Source organism: Crotalus tigris, unplaced genomic scaffold (assembly GCF_016545835.1).
Source record: "Crotalus tigris isolate CLP2741 ecotype Arizona unplaced genomic scaffold, ASM1654583v1 scf7180000018919.839542, whole genome shotgun sequence".
Classification (NCBI taxonomy): domain Eukaryota; kingdom Metazoa; phylum Chordata; class Lepidosauria; order Squamata; family Viperidae; genus Crotalus; species Crotalus tigris.
The window spans coordinates 282,511-300,603 of record NW_024097273.1 but is presented as its reverse complement, the minus strand read 5'-3'; the positions used below and the strand labels follow the sequence as shown (position 1 = coordinate 300,603).

The 18,093-nt window shown below is 37.3% G+C and overlaps 1 protein-coding gene across 3 annotated transcripts in view; it reads left to right on the top strand.

The window, feature by feature from the left end:
- CHRM2 (cholinergic receptor muscarinic 2) overlaps positions 1-18,093 on the top strand; it is a 176,254-nt gene that overhangs the window by 28,029 nt on the left and 130,132 nt on the right. For 2 of the 3 annotated variants that reach the window (XM_039357408.1, XM_039357410.1), the window contains exon 3: positions 11,635-11,770. The exons of the other annotated variant lie outside the window; for it this stretch is intronic. The gene's annotated coding sequence lies outside the window, so the exon portion shown is untranslated. The remainder of the gene's footprint in view (positions 1-11,634; positions 11,771-18,093) is intronic. 3 annotated transcript variants of the gene reach the window in all.

The following is an 18,093-nucleotide window of genomic DNA, read 5'->3' as shown; positions in this document are numbered from 1 at the left end:
CTGGCCATTTATGCCTTTTTATCATTTTTTTTCCTTAAATTAATATATATATATTCTTCCTTGGTGCTGTAATCTTTTTCTTTATTTATCTTAAATGAACACATTTTTGAAAAAAGAAAAAAGAATGGTGCTTGATTTCTTCCCAGCATTGTTTATCCACAGGCTGTTTACCGGGCAGGTTGAATAGATCCTAGTTTGTCCAAAAACCAGTTGGGAATTTGGAGAAAAAAGAAACGCATTTGCGTTACTTCTTGCAATGTTGCCTGACTATTTCAACTTTTGATGGTACTGTGTTTTGTTTTGTTTTTCTTCCTCTTGAAAATCTCTTTTCTTTGGTGAAGGTACTTTGGCTGTTCTAGAGTAAAATTTTTGTCAGTGGCACCTGCCCATAGTTCTTCTGAATTAAAGGTTGTTTTTCAGCAACTGTGCAATGCTTGGCTAATAGGAAGTATATTCTTGGTGGATTCATGTCAAGCATTAATCTTTTCCGAATCTTATAATGAAGGTTACATACAAAAGGATTTTTTTTAAATAGGAGCTTACATTATTTCTATTACATTATATAAAGGGATTTGCATCATAAAAGCCTGCAACCAGGATAAAATAAAATCACATGTTGAGAATCATAGCAGAGAGATGCTACTGTAAATAAAGTTTCTTTGTCTTTACTTTCACCAGTTTGTATGGCCCATCTCTTTGCTCTGATCCTTTGACGTGTATTTTTCTTTAATGTGGAGTTTTGTTATAGCAATAGCACTTAGGTTTATACAGCACTCCATAGTGGTTTAAAGGACTTTCTGAGCAGTTTACAAAAATCAGCATATTTTCCCCAACAATCCTCATTTTACTGACCTTGGAAGGATGTCAGGCTGAGTCAATCTTGAGCCCGTCAGGATCGAACTCTAGCTGTGGCAGAGTTAACCTGCCACCACAATAATACTGTAGAATTCCCCCTTATGTAATGTAAGAGAAGTTGATTTTTACTCTTAGTGACCTGATGTCCATGGCTATCTAATTTTCTTGGCAATAATAAAGCAGTAATTTGTCATTGCTAAGACGATTTCACTGAATTTCTCACTTGCAGCTCTGAAGGTTTCTGACCTAACTGAGTCCAGGCGGTCTTAATTTTTGAGGCCAGTTAAGATTAGCTCAGTGCTGCCACCATATACGTACATCAACAGTCAACTAAATTAGGAAAACATGACCAGTGAGACATCGTACATTATGAAACATTAAACATATTTTTAACATTAGAATTTTTTTAAAAAAAGTTTTGAAATGTTACTTTTTTAAAAAAAAAGAAAAAAAGAAAAAAAAAACTTTACTAGAATACCAGCCTATTAAAATGGAAAATAAAACTGGATAGGATTTTTAGTAATTTGCCTGTTTCTTTTCCACTGCTATATTTGTTCAAGGTCTCACCAGTGGAGCTGTAATGCTGAATATTCTGGCCTCTTTCCTGCAAATGATCCCTAAGGATCTCACTATCCAACACCACACTAGAGACAACACAGATTTCCTATCGGTCTCTACCACTTCATTTCTAAATTCCTTCCAAATTCTTGGCTATCCCAACTACTGCTTGTGACAAGCCTGCTTAATTGGTTTCCCTGATTTCTTTCTCTCAGCTTCTCTTTGACACCTCAGTAGCTATCAGTAAGTGTATTTTTAAAAGAAGAGGGGAGGATATGAATGTTCCTGTCATAGACTCTGCTCGAGGTAATAATGCAAATAATCTCTCTTTCACTGTTGCAATTTCTTAATCATCTTTCTGGTGTTAGCAGCCCTGGAAGTTCTAAGGGGATATATTAGATTACTGTGGGAAATAGGAGAGCCTAAAAAGAAAATAAGTGATATATAACCTCTGAAGATTGGCTCACATGTTATCCCTGCCTCAAGCCTGGCCTGTTGGCTTCAAAGCAAGTCATTTTTATTTTAATTTTTTTTGCATTTCTGCTGAAGGGAAACAGGGTGACTTTTAAAATAAAAAATAGTTTATTTAAATGAGAAAAATAGTGGTTGATGGAAATGAGAATTATGGAGGGTAAATTGAAACATCACTTAGACTTAGAGGTAGGGAATGGACATTTCTACATAGAATAACTGAATAACAGAAAAGACCTTGGAGGTCTTCTAGTCCAGCCCGCTTCTCAGGCAGGAAACCCTGTAACATTTACGACAAATGATAGTCCAATCTCTTCTTTAAAATGTCCAGTGTTGGAGCATCTACAACTTCTAGAGCAGTGGTTCTCAATCTTTCTAATGCCACGGCCCCATAATACAGTTCCCCATGTTGTGGTGACCCCCAACCACCTATACATCACCGGGTGCCAGGGGCGTGGCCAAAGAAAAAGGAAAAAAATGGCGGACAGCCTTGTTTGGCGACCCCCGTGAAATGGTCGTTTGACCCCAAATGGGGTCCCGACCCACAGGTTGAGAACCACTGTTCTAGAGGCATGTCATTCCACTGATTAATTGTTCCAACTATCAAGAAATTTCTCCTTAGTTCTAGGTTGGTTTCCTTCTTGATTAGTTTCCATCCATTGCTTCTTGTCCTGCCCTCAGGTGCTTTGGAGAATATCTTGACTCCTTTGTATCAACCTCTTAGATATTGGAACACTGCTCTCATATCACCCCTACTCCTCTTTTTAATTAAACTAGACATACTCAATTCCAGCAACCATTCTTTATATGTTTTAGCCTCCAGATCTTACACCTAAGATCTAGTCTGAAGCCACTTTGAATGGAAGTCCATAGAGGGTCTGCTTGATTGGATCAGTCTGTTCAACATGGGTATATAGAAAAAAGGTGCTACAGAGGGCTCATAGAGATTTGCAAGATACTTGTAGATTTTTTTTTTTAAAAAAAAAACCTGTTACTGTTCTTTCTGTTTAAGAAGGTCACTAATTTAACTTTCAACCAAATGAAGGAATATTGCGTCCCTGTGTGTGTGCCTCTGTATATTTCTACTTATGCTACATTGCAATTCCCTGGCTTTGTCCCAGAGGCATCTTTTGTTACCCGTACATTCACTTTTATGGCTCTAATGATGCATTCAGTGCAGGCAAAAGCTGTCAGAGTGACATTAAAGGGGAGGCCTCCGTCAATCTGTGTGCTAAATTTAACCTGACATTGTCAGCTGAGGGTTGGAATTTGAGCCTTGATGATAAGAAAATAAACCGGACTTCTCCCTTGTGATCGTTCTTCCTAGCTACCCAAACACTTGTAAGTCATCAGTTTTTTTCCTCTAGTGGGAATGGTTCATGGGGAAGAGGAAGTAAAGAGGTAACACCAGTAACTGTAATATTATTATATGGTATTAAGGTGGGATAATAATAATTATAATCATCACCAGCCATTTTTCAAAAGGCAGCTTTACTTGGAACAGCTTGCAACAATACATTTAATATTATAAAACAGTGGTGGTGAACATATGGCACACGTGCCAGAGGCGGCACTCAGAGCCCTCTCTGTGGGCACGCGCACTATGCCGCAGAGATGGCAACCATCCCTCTTCAACCAGCTGCCTGTTAACTTGCCGAGGTCCCATGTGGCCAGATGCATCCCAGCACGGCTGTTTCCCTTCCCCCCGTCCCATCCCTCCTGGCCTTGCATGCTTTCCTTTTCCTGGGCACGACCCACTGCATCGCCTCCTCAGCTGTTGGCCAGCCATTCAGCTCAAAGGTGACATCTCTGAACTGCTGCAGCGGGCTGCGGAGACCCAGAGTGTGCTGGTCAAGGGGCCATCAGGCTATGGCTGCTGACGAACACTGTTGGCCCCCATGGGTTCGCTGGCCTCTGTGTGTGGGGATCGATGGTGTCAGGCAGCCGGCCCGGCCCCTACCTTGCCTCGTCCTGCGACAATGGTACCCCCGCCCTGCCTCACCTTGCCTCGCCTCACCCTGCAGATGAGCCTTCTGCCCACCACCCCACCTACCAGAGACCCCCTGGATCTTCCCCAGCCCTGCCCATTCCCCACAGGCATCCCTCTCCATGAACAACATCAAAGTGACCACACTCACCTTGGCCATATCCACCCAGTCTGCCATGAACATCACAGCCACGACCCAGTGGGCCATGCCCACTTGGCATCCAGTGATAAATAAGTGAGTTTTGGGTTCCAGTTGGGCACTTGCCATCACTGTTATAAAACAACAACACCTGCCTATCCTAGGTCCTTGGGAAGGATTTTATAGGTCAGGGGTCCTCAACCTTGGCAACTTTAAGACTTGTGGACTTCAACTCCCAGAATTACTTAGCCAGAAATTCTGGGAATTGAAGTCCACAAGTCTTAAAGTTGCCAAGATTGAGGACCTCTTGTTATAGGTGAACAAAAACACCAAATCCAATCTAAACATCTGGTTGACTGTGCGACCAGCCATAATAGGTCAGTAAAATATGAAAGGCACTCTGCTCTATTCCTATTGCAGTGAATATTTGCTGTTTTTCAAGTAATTTGCCTAGTTTATCTATTAGGGATCGATTTAGAAGACCTTGATGGTTTTTTTTAAAATAGTTTTGGCATGAACAAAGAAACTCCTTCAGGAGGGATGCCCATAATTTTATCTGTTTTATTATCTCAAAGGTATCAACAGGCAACAAAACTTAAATTTGAAACAATTCCTAGAAAATAGATCAGGACTTGATTTACTATCATTGGCAAGCCAGAATTACATTAAGGTCACATGCAATTAACCAATTCTTGTATCCATTTGTGTGTGTGTGTGTGTGTGTGTGTGTGTGTGTGTGTGTGTGTGTGTGAACTGCTGGTTTTGATGAAGATGGATGGTCATCTACCTTTCTGGCCAGGCTGCTAAGACTAACTAAACTGCAATTTTATTCTTTAAATTCTCCTTTAAATAAAGTAACACTTCGGACTTCCTATTCTAATTTTGTAGCGTGTCTATATATTATTGAAATCTGTTTTAGTAGGGCAGAGAAGGAATTTAAAAATCTCTTTCCTCCTATTCCATCTTGTCCCCATGGAGAATTGCTTTGCTCTTGTCAAAATTCACAGGATCTTAGTGAAATGGACACTTGGAAGAGAATGTTTTGGCATATTGTTTCCAGTCTTTTGGATTTCCCTCTGGGTCTTTACCTTGTCAAAAGACTAGTTTTAGCTTTAGAGCCTTTGCAGAAGCTTAAGAATATAAACTCCAGCAAGGACATTTGAAAGAGTATAACCAGTCCCTTTTGCAGAATGTCAAATCTATTACAAAAGAACCTTGTTAATTCAGAAAGCAGTCTTATAGAAAATCAAACTATTGGTCTCCTTAGCTCAGTATCATCAGTTTTGATTAGCAGTAGCTTTCCAACATTTCAAAAAGGATTTTTTTTTTTAATCCTAACCTTGCTTAGAAATACTGGAAACTGAATCTGGAACCTTTTCCTTTAAGCATGTGCTCTACACCTGAACTAAGTATAAGAGAGTTCTAGCTACTTGTTGCTGGGGCAAAATCTCTAAATAAGCAAACAAATTTAATAAATAAACAAACTCCAGTGCCAGAAAAACTCTACTTGGTCTAAAATCCCTGAGAAATTTCCAATTGGCTTATCTGATTACTGAATATCCAATGAATACCCAATGGATATTCTGGACATTGGACGCTTCTATTGAAATGTCTACTCTCAGGTTTCCAAGCTAGTATCAAAGTTGAACATCTGTGAAATTCATCAGTAATTGAGGGGAAAACTTTCAGAAGTTGAGTCCTGGAGTTTAAACTTCCAAATTCACCCAGCCTTGTTTCTATGAGTGACGCACTAGGAAATTGATGCAACATCCATTCCTCAAATTCTGTATGTAGATACTCAAACTCTGTTACAAGTTTGTGTTCTTTTGGTTCATTGGCATATTTTTATGCTTGATATTATCAAGAATTTATATTGATAATACAAAAAGCTTTGACCAATATTGCTATGATAGCACTCAACATCATTTTTAGGAGTACTGTGTTTTACCAACTTGCTTGCATAATTGTGTGCATCATACAATCCCATGAAAAGAGAGATTTTCTTTAGGCTACTTTTTGATAAAACATGAATTTTCCCCAAAATTGGATGGAAATTATTTAAAAGTCTCAAAACTGCAGATGTGAAGAAAAGTTAAATTGGCACCTTTTTCTGTGCATAACAATAACACTTAGATTTATATAGATTTTTTCACAGTGCTTTACAGCCCTCTCTAAGCGGTTTACAGGGTCAGCATATTGCCCCCAACAATCTGGCTCCTCATTTTACTGACCTCGGAAGGATGGAAGGCTGAGTGAAGCTTGAGCCGCTCAGAATCAAACTCTTGGCAGTGAGCAGTGAGTTAGCCTGCAATACTGCATTCTAACCACTGTGCCATCATGGCTGTTGCATGCAGGAGACACTAAGCATCTAGCTCTTTAATTATTTTATTTTTTTCTATATTCAACTGAACTGGGGATGTATGAGTTAGAATAACTATTTTTTCTTTTTCATCTTCAGTCTCTTTACAACCAAATGGTAAGCATGCACTACTTTTATTTAAAGTATTTTTATATTGCCTTTCAGATAATACTCAAACTGGTATACAGGAATTCAAATACATTGGAGCAACACTTCCACAACAAAACATTAAAAACAATAATACTCATTAAAGTAGCATTTAAAAACCTCTAAAAGGTATTTTAAAACCACATTTTAACATTCTAATTAAAAAGAATCTAAATTGAAAACAAACAGTTTCCTAAAGTAGAGCAATTGGGACTAATCACAGCTCCCAAAGGAAAGTGCTCTACTCTTTGGCAACAACAAAAACGAAGCCCTTTCTCACGTGTCCAATAAATGGTCCATCATCCTATGTGTGGCATCTTCAAAAGGTTTTGTCTCTAATCTTAATAATCAGGTAGCTGTAATAAGACTGTGATCTCTGAGGAAGCCAGATTCCAGGTAATTTAGATCTTACTCCATAGCTGAATTAGGTCCAAATAATAATTAGCATTACAATGTTAGTTAGCAATCTTATTTATCTTGCTTTATTTATTTATTTCATCTATTTATATAGCAAAATATATTTAAATTTTGCACCAATTGAAGCTTCTAATTCTTATATCTATACATCATTTCAACAAGATGTTTGAGAGATTAGATAAATTTAAGAAATGTCTTAAATGATGTTCAACTGTGTGAGAATAGTTTTTGTGACAGCCACACCTGAAATTCTGGGGCAGTGTAGGAGAAATAGTTCCCAGTATGCAGGCATGAGACTTGAGTGAGGTTTCTGCCTATCTATGAAATTCCTGTCTGGGTTAATTGTCAGTTCAGTTTCTCTTATCTCGTCCAGTTTTTAATCCAAGGCACCATTGATGAGTAATTCATGGATGTATTGTGAAATTTCACTTTTTTTTAAAAAAAATGGTACCTATGCTTTCATCTACTAGTGTTTAATGATTAGAATGATTGCTATTTCTTGAAGTAAGGGAGGCTTGGAGAAGAGAAAACTAGTAATGTTTGATTTTTTGCTATCTGAGTGATAAAGAAAATTTCATTGTGATAGGTTTCTTATTGGCAAGGAACATTTTGGGATGAGTAAGATCCTGATGACTATTACTACCATTACCACTACCACCACCTTCTTCTAACTAAAAATATTATATGTCTGTTTAAAGCTTAACTATCCCTCCTTCATTCTGTTAATCTAAAAATAAATGGATACAGAAGTAAAAAGGAAATAAATTTTTCCCAAGAACAGAAAAGGAGCTGTCACTTGTTGGAGTGGACTTCTAGCCAGTTCTGAACTAAATCGTTCAATGATTTAATTCACCAGAACAAGAATAGCAGACTGGTTAAAATATAGAAAATATTTGACATGATTGAAGGTGGAGAGATGAATAGACTCATATGTTTGTAAAAGATTTGCACTGCCTTGCGTGGGAAGGTATACAAACTTTTAAGTAATACAGAAGGAGAAAATCCAGGTGAAAGAGGGAGTGGTTTCAATAGTACTGACTAGTTATTTTGACTTCTATTAAAGAATCAGATGCTGAAGGCAACCACTTTGAAAGGACAGCAAGGAAGAAGTCCAGGAATAGAGTGGCAAGGATACACAAACATTTCTTCTTGATGAAAATACTGTAGTTTTCTCCTCTTTGCAGTCAATTAGTTACAACTGAAGTTGTGAAGAGCACTTGCAATTTAACTAGCATTATTAGAGAATTTTAGTCTGCATTTGAAAATGATTTGAGCTAATTTATGCTTCATTAACTTCATTAACTTTTGCACTCTAACTCAAAACTATGAGGAAAAGAGAATGAAAGGAGTGTCATATGAGTAATAGCATGATTGGCACACTGTTTAGGAGAGAACATGAAATAGTTTCCTTGTGTATCTTCTATGATTCAGAATGAAGATCCCTCAAATATTAAATGGCTCCTCTGTGGAGATGTTCACTTAGATCATGTATTTTCCAATTTCCTTTTCTCCATTATCCATTTATCTTGTTGGGGAGCTAATGTTCAGTGTAGTTAGAGGACCAAATAAGCAAATTTGGCTGATTAATGTTTGTTTTTGTTACCATATATAATTGTTGAAAGTTCTAATCAAAATACTGATAATTTTTGAACCATTTTCTAAATCTTTATTGAATTTTACACTTCAGTGAGGTCTTTTACAGCTAGGTACCAAAAATGCTGTGTAGAATTCTAGTAGAATAGAAACATCCTATACTTTTTAGAAACAAGATGTGTACAGAGGGATAGGTAAGTGTTTTTTTTTTTACTTAAATCAAGAAGCTGAAATACTGAGAATTAGAAAAGGATGTTCAAACTGAGTAATTTGTTATCTTAAATGTCTGTCTATGCATATTTCTGTGTATTTATATTTCTCTTGGACAAATTACTGATCTTGACAATGAAAAATAGCATACTTTTTCAGAGCTTTCTGAGAGAAATTGATTATATACTTATAGATGCTAGTTCTGTGGCTGGCAAAGGTTAACTACTTACCTGGGGGGGGGGGAAGGAGGGAGGAAAACAAGAATTAATCTGTGAACATCTTTGGCTTAATTCATGCATATTATTATATATGAATTTATTTATAACATTTATGTGCCAGACACTCCTGACAAAGTCAATTAGGATGAATTAAGATGAATATTCAGCTGTGCTGAATCGAATTACTGGCAGTCAGCAGAATTAGCCTGCAATACTGCATTCTAACCATTGTGCCAGAATGCAGTATTGCAAGCTAATTCTGCTGACTGCTAGCAATTCGATTCTGACCAGTTCAAGTCTTCCATCCTTCCTGAGGTCAGTAAAATGAGGACCCATATTGTTGGGGATAATATGCTGACTCTGTAAACCGCTTAGAAAGGAGCGTAAAGCATTATGAAGCAGTATACAAGTCTAAGTGCTATTGCTATTTTATTTTCTAGCATTTAAAGAAACTTTTATTTCTCCAAATTTCAGCCATTTTATAAGGTTATCCTGTTAAGGAAATATATTGGATTTCTCCATCTTTCCTCATTGAATATTATAAACCTTAATTATTTTTTTAATTGCCTTTTTTTAAAAAAAAGCAAACAAACACCTTTCTTCTTTCCCTTTTAAGAAACTGCAAGGGAGAGAAGGTTATGCTGACAGAAGAACTTTCTTCCAGCCAAACAAATTCAATATAGAAATGTTTTCTTGGTGGTGGTGGTGGGACTCAAGTCCCAATTTGAGATCCAGCCAGTTCTAGATCTTGAACTGAATTTAACTTTTAACTGTTGCCAACCTTCTTGGCAGAAAGTGATAACACAAAAATCTTCAGGGTCAGATTGATTGCATCTAGATTACTGAAGCTGGCCAAACCATGACTTTGAGGACTGCTGAAATGCCAGACCATTAATGGAAAGCAAATCTTTTCCTTATATTGGGAAAGAAAAAGAAGAATCTGGATAAAAATCTACTAATCTAACACTGATGCTTGAGAAAATTCTAGAGAAGAACATAAAGAGATTGATCTTTAAACTCCTTAAAATGATGTAATATAGCCAGTAGTTAAGGCATTAGGCCAGAAACTGAGTAATAGTAATAGTCCCACCTGGGAAGAAAAATAGCTTGCTGAGCTTGGGCCAGTCACTTTCTCTTGCTCCTAGGAAAAAGGCAATGCCAAATTACTTCTGGAAAAAAAAAACCTTGTCAAGAAAACTGCAGAGACTTATCTAAGCAGCCTCTAGAATCAGACACGATTGAACAGAAGGAAAAAGACATCATAACTCTCATGTTCTGACTAGCCAGCCTTTTTAGTGGATGTGGGGATAATACAGCTTGATTTTAGAAAAGCATATTACAAAGTATTCCATGATATTGTTTTGTGAGTAAGCCATGTAAGTATGAACTGGAGAATCTGGCAATTAAGTGGATGCCTAGCTGACTTGAATCTTCATCAGATTAAAGGGAGGTATTCAATCAATTAATTAAATTTATATGCCGCCCATCTCACTAATAATGTGCCTTTCACATTGACTGGGTGTCGCTGGGTGATATTGGACCTGGACTTTCTGCTCCACCATTTTCATTAATGACTGGGATAAACAGATAAAGATGTGTAAAATATGATAAAGGTAAAACATTGTGCATTCAAAATGTCATGCTGCAAATTTGAAACTGTTTGCTCTGACTTGGATTGAAGTGTTTTGAGCCTGAACTCCTGGGGGCCATAGTGAACAGGGGTATTAAGCAAGGGAGAGACCTAGGATTTTCCAGATGATAAACTTCTGATTTGGAGAAGGAGAAGAATTGTTTTCTCCCCAAATATGTTAATTCTATTTTATATTAGATTACTCTATTGAAATAGCAAGGAACTGTATCGCTAATTTTCAGCAGCTGTGGTCAGACGTGATTCTAGGGAAGGGAGTTAAATAAAAAGATTTTAAGCATCATAAAGCTCACCTGGGACTGAGCTCTGTTGTAGGAACTGAAAAAGGCAGGCAGAAGTTGTGGTATGAAGGCCAGTAACCTGGAAGGTTGATTGGGATTATTTCCCTTCTCTAACCTGTAGATGCAGAGGCTATTTGTTTTACAGACATCTTAGCAGGTGTCACAACTAATAAAGGTAAAAATATCCCTGTCAGTTGTGTCTGACTTAGGGCTCGGTGCTCATTGCTGTTTCTCAGTCAAGAGAGCCAGCGTTGTCTAAAGACAATTTCCATGGTCGTGTGGCCAGTATGGCTATATGCCAAAGGTGCATGGAATGCTATTACCTTCCCACCGAAGTGGTACTTTTTAATCTACTTGCATTTGCATACTTTCAAACTGCCAGGTGAGCAGGAGCTAGGGCAAATAACAGGAGGAGCTCACCCGTTATGCGGCAGTTGAGTCTTGAATCTTGGCTGTCAGCTTTCCAGCTGACAAGCTCAGCGTCTTTAACTGCTGAGCAATTTTGCCTCATCACAATTAATACAGAAGTCTAAAAAGTGCAAAATCCAATATTCCCATTTATCTTCAGTCAACCTCATATTGAATACAATTATTGCACAGCAATTGCATACTTGTTACTGGGCCAGCGGTTTGAGCCGGAATCTCCATTTCTTGAAACAATTGTTGCAGATTCTCAAACACACACACACACATACACACACACACACACACACACACACACATCCACAGTTATGTGTTTTCTGTGCTGCAGAGGAGTGCTTCAGGAGAACTGATGGTGCCGCGATGCAGAAGAGATGTGTGGCCTTCATTCCTCAAGTCCGTTTAGAAAGATGCCAGTTACTGTATCTGTAGAAGAGAAGAAGATCACTGAATCCAACTCTCCAAAGGCAAGTGAGATGAATAAAGAGCAAGTGCAATCCTGATTTCCTGAATTATTGCTGCTTTTCTTTGGTCATGAGCTCAGGTGAGATGTCAGATATCTTCTCCTGGCTTGGAAAACCACCTTATCCCAGGAGAGACACTGTTTTCTTTCTTCGTGTCATATTACTTCTTAGAGCTTGAGAAAGAGGGAAAAGATTGGGTGAGAAGGGCTTGGTTTTGAAGATGAGGAATAAATAAAGTAACAGCAACAACAAAGATGTGAATAACTTATTTTGATAGCCTTTCTTCTCTTCCCATAGGCTGCACTTTTAGTTGTTTCGGGCTTGTTTGCTGAAAAACAAGAGTTTCTCTGCTATTAAAAGAATACCCCTCTCTGCACTGCAGCACTATTGCTGTTGTTTGATCATGCAATGCTGAGCAAACTTACTGCTCAGAGCACATGGACTTGCCTTCAGGAATAACTTGCCACTTTAATTGAATTCTTTACTCCTGCACACACAGACACAATATGCCAGAAGCTTGCCTGTATTCAGACAGGATTTGAAGTGCCAAGGGAAAGCTGTGGCAGCCAGGGATAACAAGCCAAGTTCTTTTGTTGGTCCAATTTGGTGGTCCGTCTGATTTAGAAAGTTTGCATTATCACACAGAACAATGTTCTTGGTCTGTCTTTTGCCTTGTTGCCTTTCATTGGCCATAATCTATTGATGGTGTCTTATAGAAACCTACAAGTATTCTGATGTAATCAGGGCTTTTTTAAGAGCTAGGAACAGAAGGTTTATTTCAATGCCAATCTAATCTCCCCCCCCCCCCTAAGAAAAATGCTTAGGAATTATATTTTAACTTGATGATTTTATTGATTTGAAAACATCATTCATTTGAGTATTTCAAAAATGGATCAGATTTTGGATACCCCCCACCACATGTTAGGAGCTCTGGCAATTTCGTCTTCTTAAAAACATGGCAGGATGTAGGTGCAAAAAATAATGTAGAGTTCTTTGGAGAGGTAATTATTGTGAGAAATTTATTTTTAATGTGAATTTTCAATCTCTGACAGCTCCATATGTTTATTTCACCAAGGTAAAAATTAATAATGCTTGCTTTGTGTCTAAAAGTCCTATTTCACTTCAATGCCTCTGCCATGCGTATTTATTTTCCAGTTCTTAAGGTACCTAATTTGAAATGGTGAAACAACACAGATGGGTTATTTTATGTTCTTTCTCATCAGTAGTCTGGTGATCATCTGGAATAGCAGATGAAGCTCCATTGTATTGTAATGTGCATACAAATACAGGTGCCTGAACATAGCTATACACTTTACTTGTTTTAACAATCCCTACTGCTTTAATGGCCATCCACCCAGTTTAATGGCCATCCAGCCAGATAAGGCAGAAAGAAATTAAAGTCACTGAGATTTTTTAAGAAAAGATGATTAAAGTTCCCACATCCTAATATTGTTGCCAACAGTTGGTGATTAATAACATTTTTTCTGCTTGAGTTAAAATGTAGTCCACCCATTTCTGAGGTGCCATAAAACAATGGCAGCATAACCCAAGGCCTGTCTCCATTGTGTCAGATCCAAGTCATTGCAGAATGGTATTGTTCTGATCTGTACTTGCGCCATCTGTTATCATTTAAGTGATTAATGATGTCGGGATTTGTTGCCCTTTCTCTTCACCCATCACCAATTAGTACGGAAAAATATCCACCAGTCCCAAGCACTGAAACAGGAATTGAGTGGAGCTGCTTTTGGGATTCTAACTGGGCATCCCTAATTTATGTTTTTCCTTGCTAGATTGCATCCCACTTTTTTTTTCAGGAGCTCCAGACAATGTTTTCTTGGCTCTTATTTTAATTCTCAATAGCCTCTAGAATTATGTGAGATTGATAATTGGTAGACAACAACCTAGATTTCCCCAGTCCTAATCCAGCAGTTAAATTATTACACTACCAGGTCTGCTCCACCTCTCACGTTCAGTTCGGGCATCTCCCAAGTTAAAAAAAAAAAGTGAAAGTTGTCCTCAACTTACAATTGTTTCTTTAGTGACTGTTCAAAGTTACAATGACACTGAAAAAGTAACTTATGGCCATTTTTCACACTTATGACCATTGTAGTATCCCCATGGTCAAATGATCAAAATTCAGATGCTTGGCAACTGGTTTATATTTATGATGGTTGCTGTGTCCCAGGGTTACGTGATCACTTTTTCTGACCTTCTGACAAGCAAAGTCAATGGGGGAGCCGGATTCACTTAACAAGCATGTTACTAACATAACAACTGCAGTGATTCACTTGTGGCAAGAAAATGTAAAATGGGCAAAACTCACTTAACAAATGTCTGACTTAGCAACAGAAATGTTGGGCTCAGTTGCAGTCGAAAGACGAGCACCATCTGTACTGTAAAGAAACTAGCCCAGAGAGGAAGGATAACACATTTAGAGCTCTCGGTTGCAATTAAGAAACAGAAGAATAATAAAACACCCGGGCCAGATGGTATACCTGCAGAAATGTATAAAATTGCACAAGACTCTTTAAGCCCAATGCTGTTGGACTTATTTAACGAGGTTTTAACCCAAGCTAAAATACCAACTTCATGGGAAGAAGCCTTCCTCACGTTGATTCCTAAAGAAAACACAAACCTGACACAAATTAAGAACTATAGACCCATTTCTCTTTTGAATTCAGATTATAAGATTTTCATGGCAATAATGGCACAAAGATTGGAAAGGTTCTTAGTGGATTTTATACATATTGATCAAAACGGCTTTCTATCTAAAAGATATATAAGAAACAATATTAGGACTGTTTTGGACATATTGGAATATTATGAAGTACATAATGAAAAGCAAATGTGTTTAATTTTTCTTGATGCCCAAAAAGCATTCGACAATGTAAAATGGGATTTTATGTTTAATCAATTATTGTATATGGACTTTGGGGAAAATTTCTTAAATATGTTTAAATCAGTTTACTCTAAGCAGGTGGCCAAAGTAATAATCAATGGAGAACTGACTGAGAGTTTCCAAATGCAAAAAGGCACAAGGCAAGGCTGCCCACTATCACCATTGTTATTTATATTATCTCTTGAAGTATTAACTAGAGCAATCCGGCAAGATGAACAGATCCAAGGTCTAGAAATCAAGAAAGAGACATTTAAAATACAAACCTTTGCAGATGATTTAGTTTTTATAATTGAAGAACCACTACAATCAGGGATTAGACTGATGGAAACATTGAATAGATACGGGGAAATAGCAGGTTTAAAAATAAATAAAGAAAAAACTAAAATGCTTGTCAAAAATATGACTAAAATACAGAAAAATGAATTGGTTGACAGAATTGGTGTTCAAATCACAAATAAAATTAGATATTTAGGGATACAACTGACTGCCAAATGTGCTACGCTTAAAAGGGATAACTACGATAAATTAATAGAACAGATTCAAAAAGACTTTGATATTTGGACTAACCTACAGCTCTCTTTTATGAGCAGAATTGCGGTGATTAAAATGAATGTGTTGCCAAAAATCTTATTTTTGTTCCAATGTATACCTATAAAATTAGACAAGAAATTTTTTCAAAATTTGAACAAAATGATGTGTAAATTCATCTGGCAAGGAAAAAGAGCAAGGATTAAATTAAAATTACTACAGGACTCAAAGGAAAGGGGGGGATTTGGTCTTCCAGACTTGGAGAAATATTACCAGGAAGGAGGCCAATCTTGTCCTGATTGTGGTAGCAACTAGATCTTGTAAAGTATTATAACTGAAATTAACTAGCTGTTGGCAATCTAATTTCTAATTTTATGTAGAGGAAGATGAAAGTGTTTAAAATTGGTCAGTAAGAAAAAAAAAAACCTGGTTCCATATCCCTTTATATGTTTTGAACACTGAAATGACGAAAATTGGCTGCTGCATCTAATTCTGATGATACATTTCAGAAAACTTACAATGGAATACAGGTTGTCCTCATTCAGTGACTGCTTCAATCTGTGCTCATTTGCAATTACAATAGTGATGAAAAAGTAACTTTGTGACCAATGTCACATTTACAACCTTTGCACTGTCTCCTCTCAGCCATATGTTTGCAATTGCTGTCAGTTAGCATGCATTATCCTGTGCCTGACCCATTTTTCTCCTTCCCGCTGTTTTTTTTTTCCTCAGCAGCATTTCCCTAAAAGGTGTTTTAATCCAAGCTCAACTCTGTGACCTTAATTCCTCTACTAGAACTTCTTGCTGGTTCTTGCTGCTGCCTGACACTGACAAGACCCTAATCAGTTTTACATTAAAGGCTTTTGTTTTCTTCCTAAATAGCTGGGAGCCATAAATGAGCTAGCACATTCTTTTGATTTGTGTTCCCCACTGTCTTCTTGCTTACTCTCTTGTAATCCCTACCTCTTCAATTAATGTGAATACAAACATTAATTCCCTTGTTGAAAATTATCCTAGCAACAGGGTGAGCATTCCCAAGACTGGGGTAGTAGGGAAAAAGCATTATAAGATTTGCTCTTATACCTGGCTTCCTCAAGTTTTGGAAATCTTCCCCACTGTTTGGGCTCATCCCCGCCCATTGGGGCTGTGTCTTTCTGATGCTGTAAAGCAAAAGAAAGCTGAAGTAAAATCCTAGGTACACTAGCAGTCCTGTGATTTTTCACTTTATGTTCATTTAATGACTAAATTGCTGGTTTCAATTGAAATTGTTAAATGAGGACTACATGCAGTGCAACTATGAACAACTATAATGTTATGGGAAAATTTAGTGATGTCCAGGCATGATTCTGCTGTGTGAAAATGTAAATGGGAGATGGCTCCAGTCAACTTGCCAGTATTATTTATATCTACTAGGTTGACTTCTAAATCATCATTTGACCTTCCTCTAGCCCATGGATGTCAAACTCGACTATGTCATGTGACATATCATAACATATCACAATAATTTTTTTGCCTTTGCAGAGCCACAGTGGGTTTGTGCATGATGCATCCAGCCCGCAGGCCGTCAATTTGACATCCTTGCTCTAGCCCTTTTTTAAGGATCTCAGAAATCAGAAGGCACTGATACTCTTGCACTTTAAAAAAAAAAGGAAAGAAAATGAAAAAAGGGAGTATTTAAAAGGCTGACACTGCAAAAACACTTCTGTGCTATGGAAAACAGTGGAGTCAAAGCAACTCTTAAGCAATTAGCAAAGATATTGAATTGTTTTCTGAAATCACTACTTTTTTTTTAGTCTACCCGACAGCTTTAGTAGCAAATGTATTATCCAGTTCAGAACAGAAGTGGCTTCTCACAGCCAGTTTATTAAACTATTATTCACAGCTTGGAGCTTTATTCTTTGTTCAGTGCTTACCTTGCTTTTCTAGCAAATAGATCGTGATTTTTTTTTGTTATGAAACTTGCATATATGAATATATATATAAAATTCAAAAATGTTCTTTCCCTTTCCCCTTGACCTATTCATTTTGATTCAGGAGGGCAATAGAAAAAATAAAAGTATGTGCCGTATAACATTGCAGATTGGCTGATTAGCTTCAGGTTATGAATTTACTGGGACATCTTGGCTTCATCACAACATGTCTGGGGGTTTCTTCATATGTCAGGTGTAAGAAATTCAGATGGGTTTAGTTTGAATCTGGTTCTTGTTGGTGAAAGAAATTACTAGCAGCATGAGCAAATTTAAAACTTGGACTCTCTTGAGTTTCAGCTGCCTGGAAAACATTCTGTATCTTCCTGGGCTTCAGTATTTCAATTCTGCTGAATCACAGCTAACTTTATGAGGCAATCTTTCAGGACCTGAAATTGATCTATGGTTTGTATGGTTGTCCCATATTAGTTGATGAAGACAGGCACTTTTGCTCAGTGGGATTCAGGAGATGTTCTATCACTTTCTTTAAGATCTGAACATCTAAAGACAGCAATAGGATTATTCTGTGTATATATTCTAAATATTCACACATTCATATGGTTATAACTTTTGGCTTTATCATTTGTAAATTTATATATTTAAAGGAACACTGTCATTTGTACATTTTATAAAGCATCATATTGCTTCAGCTGTTTGGGGAAAATAAATTAGTCATAATACCATTTTTTATGTTTTGAAGGTGCTGCATAATACTGTTATTAGAATAATATAGATGCTATTTTGCTGGACCAAAATAAGTCAGGGTTATATCTTTTCCCAATCACATTTCAGTTGTTTAAAAAAATCCCAGCACATACTGCTTTGTCTGTGATGGCCCAGGTGTTTGGAACAAAAAGTAAGATAAAATTGATTTGCTTTCTTCTATATCCATCTTTATAGAATTACCATCTGATTACCTTGGGCATTTCTGG